Source organism: Malus sylvestris, chromosome 14 (genome assembly GCF_916048215.2).
Source record: "Malus sylvestris chromosome 14, drMalSylv7.2, whole genome shotgun sequence".
Classification (NCBI taxonomy): Eukaryota; Viridiplantae; Streptophyta; class Magnoliopsida; order Rosales; family Rosaceae; genus Malus; species Malus sylvestris.
In genome coordinates, this window is record NC_062273.1 from 17547851 (window position 1) to 17557993 (window position 10143).

The window sequence follows — 10143 nt, forward strand, 5'->3', positions numbered from 1 at the left end:
AAATCTAATTAAACATATAGTGTGCATCTTCAGAATAATTCATACTTAAAAGTACAAGTTCATTCCAATTGGATTTTCTATTAATCTCTACCCAAATTTTGGGCTGTACGTGCACAAGACTATTGGGGTCGGTATATATTCTCAAATTTCTACACCTTTTTGCTTTCTATTCTGGTGGGAGATTGGTGGAGGTAGGTGTTGATTTAGATTTTAGCGCTGGTCCAAATGAAAAGTGACATATAATATGCATCTTCTTATTATATGGTAGGTAAGTCCAGATAAGTCCAAACTCGAGAAGTCAAGTGTGCCTCATAAAATTCAAAGAAAAAACTAAGCATCTTTCTGTTGGAAATCTGGATTTCATTCATTAATCAAATAAAAACGAAGCAAATAGCAAAGAAAAAGAAAACATTCAAAAGAAACTTTGATCCTTTCTTAGCAAGATGACTTGTTTAAATAGGCTGTTAGCACAACTAACACATGATTTTGATTTTCTTTATATGAAAGAAAAAACATATTTAAGATTAGAGATAATTGGAGAAATGGTTTGTGAATTTTAGTTCAATTGGAGTTTTGGTCTATGAATTTCAAATTGTGAGTATTAGTTTATGAACTTGTTATAATGTGAAGCTATGATCATTTTGGCTAACTCTATTAAAAATTATGTTTGTACCATACTTCACCAATCTCAAAACTACCAAACATTGATCAACTTCTTACCTTTGGGACCCACGGAAGGATTCGCGTTGAGACACCCCTACAGAAGCACAACTGTTGAGACCAATCACAACACGACATGTATCATTAGAATAAAACTCCTAGAGTCATAAACGAAAACAAAGCTACTCTTCTCAATCGTAAATGGAGATCATTCTCCTACAATTAATCCCTAATATCATTATTGTACTTAAACTCGTCATTGGGACTTACTAATGATGATTATGCTTGAACCTATGTATAGTGTAAACTCTATACCATTAATGAGAATTCCTCTACCCTCATGGTACATAACCCAACTTAGGGTGAACTACATACATCTTGCGTTTGCTTTCCTATCTCCATCTCTTTACATATTATCTTCACTAGGTAACCAGAGCAACATTGCTAAAGTCACAAATTTTACATTTTATCTTGTTCCAAAATCTCATTGATTTTGTGCATCAACAACTTTCATTAAAAAAAAGTTGCCCCTTTTAAACCCTTTATTTTGGCTTTAAATTCTAACGAAAGTAACAAAAATGACCATTATTCCAAATTATAACAAATTTAGTAACTAAACTCACAAATATTTTATTCGATGACCGCTCAAATTGGATCAAAGTTCAAGAACTATTGCTCCAATTCTCTCTTTATATTATAAAACAAATATTTCTTTCATAGATTTTCGCTTTTTAAAGGTGCCAGAAGTGATGTGGGTTGGGATGGGGTTAAGGATGACGATATCTCGACTCTCATTAGGACTCATATATCGACCATGTTCAATGTTTTTCCTAGCTAATAATTGCATTAGTGCCAAAATGCGAAAACGCGAAAAAAACAAAAGGGAAAACAAATGAAAATAGTTTGAAAACTTTATGTTTTAACGAAAATGATAAAAATATATTATAAGGGAATAGTATCAGAATTGACTTTTTAGAGTAAAAATATGATTTTTCATTAAAGTAAACAGTACCAGAAGTTTTTCGTTAAAGTTCCGCAAAAACCCTTACTAACTACAAATGAACTACGGCCTAACATAGCTTTTGTAGAATTTTCAATGATAAAAACATAGCTTCTATTCTTTTATGCTAGTGTCACTTAGTTATATACATACACTATGAGCATATCCCGAACGTAATTAACATAAAATCTTGTCGATTAATAATATAGTCAATCAATTGAATTGGCAATTAAAAGTTGGCAGAGAATGTATTAAAAGTTGGCAGAGAATATATAAATTCATAGGCCTGAATTGGCAATTAAAAGTGTTTTTTTATGAATCGTGCGATGTTTTTTTCTTATTTACTAACCTTGTCAATATGGGATTAAAAAAATAATGATGCTTTTGAGTCTTTAATTGATATGTATAAGTAATAAATGGGTACTAAATTAAACTTTTTGATGACAAGTCATATAATTTACAAATTTGGTCTAAAAATAACAACTCACATAGCTACTAGCTACTAATTAAAAATAAATTAACAACTAAACAAAAATTCGTAAAAATTGAAAAGTAAATAAGCACACATGGTGATTTGAACCCAAGATCTCTTATTAATTTCAAACAACAAAACCACAATTTCTAGTTAAATTTCTTTGTCATTGAATTAAATTTTATAAATTTATACTCTTATAAAAACATATATAAATGTCCCACCCTTATAATTTTGGTACTCTTAGTTATTTTGGGTCTGGGCCGGCTTTGCCCCCACGGGCCTGGGCCGGCCCTGCTCGCATTCCATCTCCTTCTCTCTCTTCCTCCCACTTTAAATTGCACATCAATAAAGTTTCAAATTTCAAATAAGAAGAAGATCAAATTCCAAATTTTTATCACAATTTTCCTGAGAAACAAACAGAACATTCTCTTTCCAGGACACCAAAAAAGAAGAGCATCGCTTCGTCGACGGTGGGTGTGGTGGTGGCTCTGCAGTAATGACGCTGTTGTTCGCCGACGGCTTTCAGTCGACTCCTCCAAGCCAATTTGTGGGATTGGGGTTGGGACTCAGCGGGTGACTGGGTGTTGGATAGGATTGGGGTTGGGACTCTCCACTGCTGAGCTTTGCTCGATTAACGTTAGTCCGAGTCTTTTATCACAAAGCTTCAAGCCACCATTTCCATGGTCGGCGAACCCGTCTGTAAGTCGATGGCATCTTTAATTTTTTTTCTTCGAACCCCGCGTACCCACATTACATCCCACCCCAGATCCGTCGATCTCCGTCCAAGAAGCCAAAAAAAGAAAAAGTACCAAAATTTCCCACACTCAATACAGAAACATAGAAATCCCAACATTTTCCCTCTAACCAAACACACCCAATTTTCTTTTTGGACAATATGCAGAGCTTAAACCACCCATTCCACTTCAGATCCTGAAAACCCCAGCTAAGCCCATAAACCAAAAACTAAAAAAAGCAAAAAAAATTTCCCACTGGGGAAGACGCTGAGGTTGGGATGGGGCTCTGCAATTGCAGCAGGTTGGGTGGAAGAGGCGTGAAGCAGATTTAGGGTTTCATTTTTTTTCTTTTTCTATTTTTAAGTTTTTAATTACTCAAAAAAACTTCATTTTTTGTTAATTAAATATTTTTTATTAGTTGTTTGGCTATGTGGCCCAAGTTTAGTAGCCATGTCAGTATAAATATGGAACCCACTGTTGCCACGTCATTACTTAACGGCTAACTTAATAAATTATGTAACGGTTGTATGATATTGAAATGAAATAATAGTAAATGTATGTGATTGAAATGTTTTAAAAATATTGTATGAGGTTGCAATTGCACCAAAACTTGAGAGTGTAAAATGTCATTTAAAATAAGTACGTAATTTTATTCATAAAAAAAAGGATAAATTACATAAAACTACCTCAATTATTGGATCATTAACAATTTCATACCTTGTCTAAGTCATCTTTAAAACGTTTTAATGTTATACCTCATTTGTGAATTTTTTACAATTTCATACCTTTTGTTAAATTTCTATTAATTCTTCCGTTAAATAGTAACGTGATATGAGACGTGACTCATTATCTATTAAAAATTTAATAAAATATTAAACAAGGGGAAACTTGATATGAGTCCAATTTTTTGGGTCAATAGTAGAAATAATCCAATTTATTAAAACAAGTTCAATTCCTTAAATTTAATTATTTAATTATCAATAATTATCTCTTCAATGAAAAAAATGATTGTAAAAATCAAATTTCTTCCTAATTATCTATTTGATGGCTTGCCTTGTACCTTTACTTATACTAATCATGATGGGCTTTCTTGTCTTACAAGTAATACAAAACCTATAAGGATTTGATCTTGAAATCCTATTAGGATTATACTTTAAGTTTACACAATCACATTCATAATTAATAATTCTACTCACAAAATGCCCCTTGAGTATGTACAACTTAAGAAGTAGTTGCATCAAGTTTCATGAGTAGGATATGACAGTTGTTGTCGTCACCTCTTGGCAAGTACAATAATTGCTAATACAAGTCTCTAAGTAGGGGCGCATATCAAAAGAAAAATCTCACAAAAACTTTGCTACAATAATCAAATAGACTTAAGGAGGAAAAGCAAATTAATGCAGGATGTCAATGTTTGTATCTTCAGGATGATCTTCAACACACATAAGGGTATGACCAACCCAGATTAGGTGCCTCATCAAAATCTCATCAGCTTAGCAAAAACCCAATAAAAAAATACTCTTTATTATAGGAGAAAGAGTATATTAAGGTCATGTGAGTATACCATAGGATATGATACTCCCTTTGTGTTCGAAAAAAACTTCCCAAAAGAACTACCAGTGATGCAACTATGAAAGTTTACATAATCTAATTCCATGAACAAGCTTCTGAAAGATAAATTTCAGCAGTTTCGTGAACAGGATGGCAAGATTATCCTGGGATCTGATCTGCTTAACTTCGATCTTCTAATGTTGTTGTTGCTGATGAGTGAAAAAAGGTTGTGGGGCAAGATGCTTCATATTGTCGCCTGTGATGTATCATTTTAACTGGTCGATACATGTAGTGTTGTCAAAATGAATCGTTGTTGGAATCTCAACAATGGAAGAAAAACAATATGAAGTTCTTATGTGATCAATCATGCCCCTTAACCTTAACCAGAAGCATTCATGCGATGCTTTGTGTAGGGATAGAATCTCAGTGTGATTTGATGACGTAGAAGCCAAGTACTGTTTGGTAGATTTCCAAGGTATTGCAATATCTCAAATAGTAAAGATTAACCCATTTGAAAATGCGCTTTGTGCAGGTTACATAAATAACCAACACCAATATAACCAACAAGGTGAACATCATTCTGAGGATCAGGGGGTCGGATATGCTCAGAGATGTGAGGATAGAATAAGCCCATATTCATTGTACCGTTAAGTTGACACATGATGTCTTTAGTTCCTGTCCAGTGTTTGCATGTATGCGCATTGTTCTATCTTGCCAAAATATGCACAACAAAGGAGATGTATATCCTAGTGCATTTAGCCAAGTACAATAAAGTGTTGATTTCACTTAGGTAAGAAACTTCAGGTTATAAGACATCTTCATCCTCATCTTTAGTACGGAATTGATCTCTTAAACGACCATGGGAATACTCAAAGGCTTTGCTCTATCTCATTAAAGTAGCGTAACATTTTTTTGGTGTAGTTCGATTGGTAGACCAAAACACCATCTAAACAATGCTCTATCTCCCATCCAAGACAATATCAAGTGTTCATGAGATCTTTCATCTCAAATTCCAACTTTAAGTGCGAGGCAATTCTCTCAAGCTCATCCAAACTGCAATGACCATAAATACTTGTTAAGACGATTATACTACACATGTCTGGATTGCTTTAATTCGTAAATCAAACATCTTAAACTAAAGAACTATTTGAACAAGTTAATGCAAGTCCTTTAGGAACTTTCACACACACACACACACACACACATAGGGATACAACGTGACCACATCCATAAGCTGCATATTCAGCATTTGGAAAGTTATCAAACTAATAAGATAGCGGAGCGCTCTAACGTCCAATACAAGGGAGTAAGTCTCCTCATAGTCAATTCCAAGGCATTGAAAGAAGTATTACACCACAAGGCGTGCTTTGTAGCGCACTATTTGATTCTTCTCAATACACTTTCTTACCAACACCCACTTGTAGTCAACGAGCTTCATATTAGGTGGCATTGGAACTACATGTCCAAACACCTTATGCTTCACTAAGGAATCAAGTTCAACTTGGATTACTTCGTTCCATTTTAGCCAATCGGTTCTACGTCGACACTTATCAATGGAATGAGGTTTGATGTCATCGCTAACCAAAATCTCAGTAGCTATTGCAAATGCATTGCCAACGTTAATCTCATTCTGATTCCAAACTACATCTAAGCTAGAATAATGGACCGAAATTTCTCAGTCTCGAGAGGCAATTGTGTCTCTTCAAGAACACTACAATAATCTAGAGTAACCTCATGTGATGGATAAGATGAAACAATGAAAATATATGAACTATATTGGCTAGTTTGTGCGTTCGTTTCCTCTTTCTAGGAAACGAATCCTTCGAACTAATGGGTCTCCCATGCTTCAGGTGGGAGCACATGGTTGGCTAACTATTAAGGTACATGGAGGCTTAGTAGGGGTGACCAACTGTCAATTAGGGGTGGCACATCCTTCCAAGACGTTAACTTGACGTATGCTCAACGTGCCATTCCTTGTAGGCACATTTGTAGTGAGTATATATGATATCGTCACTTTTATTAGATTAGTGAAAGTGTCTGTTATGCTTTGAATAACACTGTGAAGATATAGGATTCTTCATATTTAAATTCTAGACTGAGCAGTACGGGTATCGTGATGAGACAAAGCGGTAGCTGTCTATTCTAATTCGCGATGTCCATCAAGAACATTGACTTTCTTATCTCTCCCTAACAGAGAGAAAACTGTCTCTTCGAAGTGACATTCTGCAAATCATGCATAATGAGATCGCCTTGCAAGGATTTTAAAGAGCTAATTCGAAGGAGAATCATAATCAACAAAGATTCACATCCTTCTTTGAGAACCCATATTGGTACGTTGTCATGGTGCAATTGGCACATAAACTACACACCCAATCAATAAGTACGAAAACTTCAGGTTCGTACTAGTGAGAACTGTAACGCCCAATAGGGTTAGGTGGCGATAGGCCTCAGGTGAACTAGCCTAAGGTGGACTTTCTTACTTTACAAGTTACGAGTAATACAAAGCCTATAAGGATTTGATCTGCAAATCCTGTTGGATTGTACTTTAACTATACAAAATCACATTCCTAATTAATAATTTTATTCACAACAAAGAAATTTTTTTGTTGAGTTTTGTGGAAGAATTATTTTAGGGTTTAGGGCTCATTTGGAAAGTACTTTTATATTACTAAAACCGCTTTTAGAGAAAACGTTTTTGGGTTCTAAATGCACTTGAAGTGCATTTCCACAATTAACTTTCATTTTTATTACTGATTGATTATAAAAATATTTTCTCTAACAGCGCTTTCAATCATTTAAAAATACAAATGAGCCCTAAATTATAATAAGTAAAAGTAGGATACAATAATTTATTGTTAATTTATCAAGTTGTGTTACGACTAGTGGTATATGTAGGGGTAGTTCGATATAGGATACCGAGCCGAAACTAGTATTTCGAATGCCAAACTGAAATTTTTCAGGACAGGAATTTGAAGACCAATCCTAAACCAAATTTTCGGGAATCCCAAATTTTGGGAATCCTGAAATATTTTTGGGATTTCAGGACAAATTAGGAATCCCAAATTAAAATATGAAATTATGAATTATTCTTCAAATATATAATTCAAGAACACATTCATGAACTAGGAATGTCATTTCATTCACACTACCATTTAATTGAACACTGGCATACCTGACTGTTTTTATCAGAGTCAAAATTCAAATTAATTAAACCATTTTGGCAATCTGTTAAGAGACAAAAAAATCATGCCTTCTGAAATCATCAGCCATGACAACATCAATAATAAAATCCAAATGAATATCAAACAGAACATGAAAAATATGTAAGGTGTAGGGCATTCCAGGTTGTAGAACATGAATTAGAAACTACTAGCATCAATTATACAAGAATAATATATATCATATATATGTATAAATATATATATATATATGTATAATAATTAATATATATATATTTTCGGTTCGGTATGATAAAATTTTGGTTTGGGATCGGGATTTTTTCGATTCGGTTCGGGATTTTCGGGAATTTTTTCCACCCCTAGGTATATGGATGAAATTGTTTCTTCTTGTTATTTTCTTTACGAATTGTTTTTTTTTATTTTTTTTATTTTTTTTAAAACGAAAGGTCAATGTTAGGCTGGTGGGTCGCTAAACCACTTATCCATGTCATGTGCTTTGGTTGGTCAAGACTGGCCTTTTTGAATATCTAATCTCTCTTAAAGTGGGAGTATTCAAACACAATCTTCTGATCTGGACTAGCTATATTATAACTAATTATCATTATTATTTTAGTAGAATGAGTATGATGCTTTCCAAATTATTGCGTGGTAGCTGACAAACAATAATTCAGAGAATATTAGAGCACTCACCTTAGATGGCTCATGGCCTCATATTAACAATCTAAAGAACAAAAATCATCAAATTAGACTGCAAGAAATAGAAATATTTTCAAGAACAAAATTCCTCATTGAGATAAATAAGTTAATTATGTAAGAAACTTAAAGTGCTGTAAAAGTTGCCTCAACAAGATCTGTTGGTAGAATTGGAGACTTGGACCGGTCACCATATCATGGGTGACCAATCAAATTGGATAGAGTGGAGACTCTTTACTGTGAAAGTTTCCTCAACAAGAGATTTTGAGGGGTTTGTTGTTAAGGGTGTATCTGTATAACATAAAGAACTGCTGAGAGGATGTTGGATTTTCCAAGGCGGTGGGCTGTATATTTTTTTGGGTCAATGGTAGAGAACATCCATTACACGATGTCTAAACAGACGAATTACAAACTACAAAGTCCTAGAACCGAAATACAGAAAGAAGACATCACTTATGCAAACAAAGCATGAGCAATAGTTCTTCACTGCAGCATTACAAAACAGTACATAAAGGAAAAAATATAAAAGGGTTTCAACCCAAAAGGTGACTAGTAGAGAAAACCCTAGAAGCCTAAATAAAAAATGACCCGTTGCAGATGCCCAAAAATCAGAAGCGGCTGACAATCCACACTGCCAATTCCACACCACAAAATAATAGTTCTCCATTGTATTATTTAATGGAAAAAAGGAAAGAAAATGAAAACCAGAAACCACCAATTATGGCTTGAAAAAAAAGGTTGTAGGATGGTAATCAATTTAATGGGCTTAGTTGCAACAATAATCAATTTGATTGAGGTTAGATTGAGCTTATTAATCTAAAAAACTTGGGCTAACTATAAGAATGGTAGATATATTTTCTGCTACTATATAAAATAATTTAATCTGGTTAGGTGCAATTCATTAAGTGTTGAATTAGCAAGTAATAAACAGATACATGATAGTCTTTCTCTAAGAAATAATAAACAAGGAATGGGCATTGCTGGTTTCCTTCTTCAATTCTCTATGCATCAATGAATTAAGCTTTGGTTGCTCTCGATTGAATATGGGTGGACGAAACATTAAACTAAGGAGTGATACGGTGACAAATATACAGCGGCAGAAGAATAGTTGAAGAGGGGAAAATGGCTGTGAATAGTTTGGGATGAAAGGTTGGAGGAAAGAAGTTGATCACAAATAAAAAAGTCACCCTAAGAAGTTGATCTTCTTCTGATTTAAAATCTCGGCAGGGTTCTGATAGTAAGCCTATTTCCTCATCTCCCTATAAAAATCGATCAAAATCATAAATCAAGTTCATAGAAATCCTTAAAAATCCATATATAAATCTTATTTTTCCCTCACAATTTATGACAGTCTGATCAAGTGAATTGAAGAGGGTTATAGGACAAGATTTAACCGATGTATGTGAAAGGTAAAAATGGTTATGTAAATAGCACCACTCTTTAGTAAAACTAACTAAAGAACTGCCATATGTTTTGATGAAATTGACAAAAGAACTTGGATATGTGCTATTAGTCTTTGTGTGAATGCAAATGATGTTTGTTATATCATATGGGAACAGGCAAGTTGCCTTGTAAATTAACCTTGAGATATTCTTTCCGTGCAATTAGACCTCGGCAAATAAGAAGTTCCGAAACTTTAGATTATTGTCATGACTAGTCATAGCACACTGGATGAACTTCCTTAATCCTCTCTCTATATATTTATTAGTAATTAAGATTGCAATAGAAGTGCCTCGCCACATAGTGCAAGAAAATAGCTAGAAAATTATCATGGAATTACTATGACACTCGGGAACATGTGACTAGCAACATAACGTTACAGAAATTTTCTTATCTCAAATCTTAACTTAA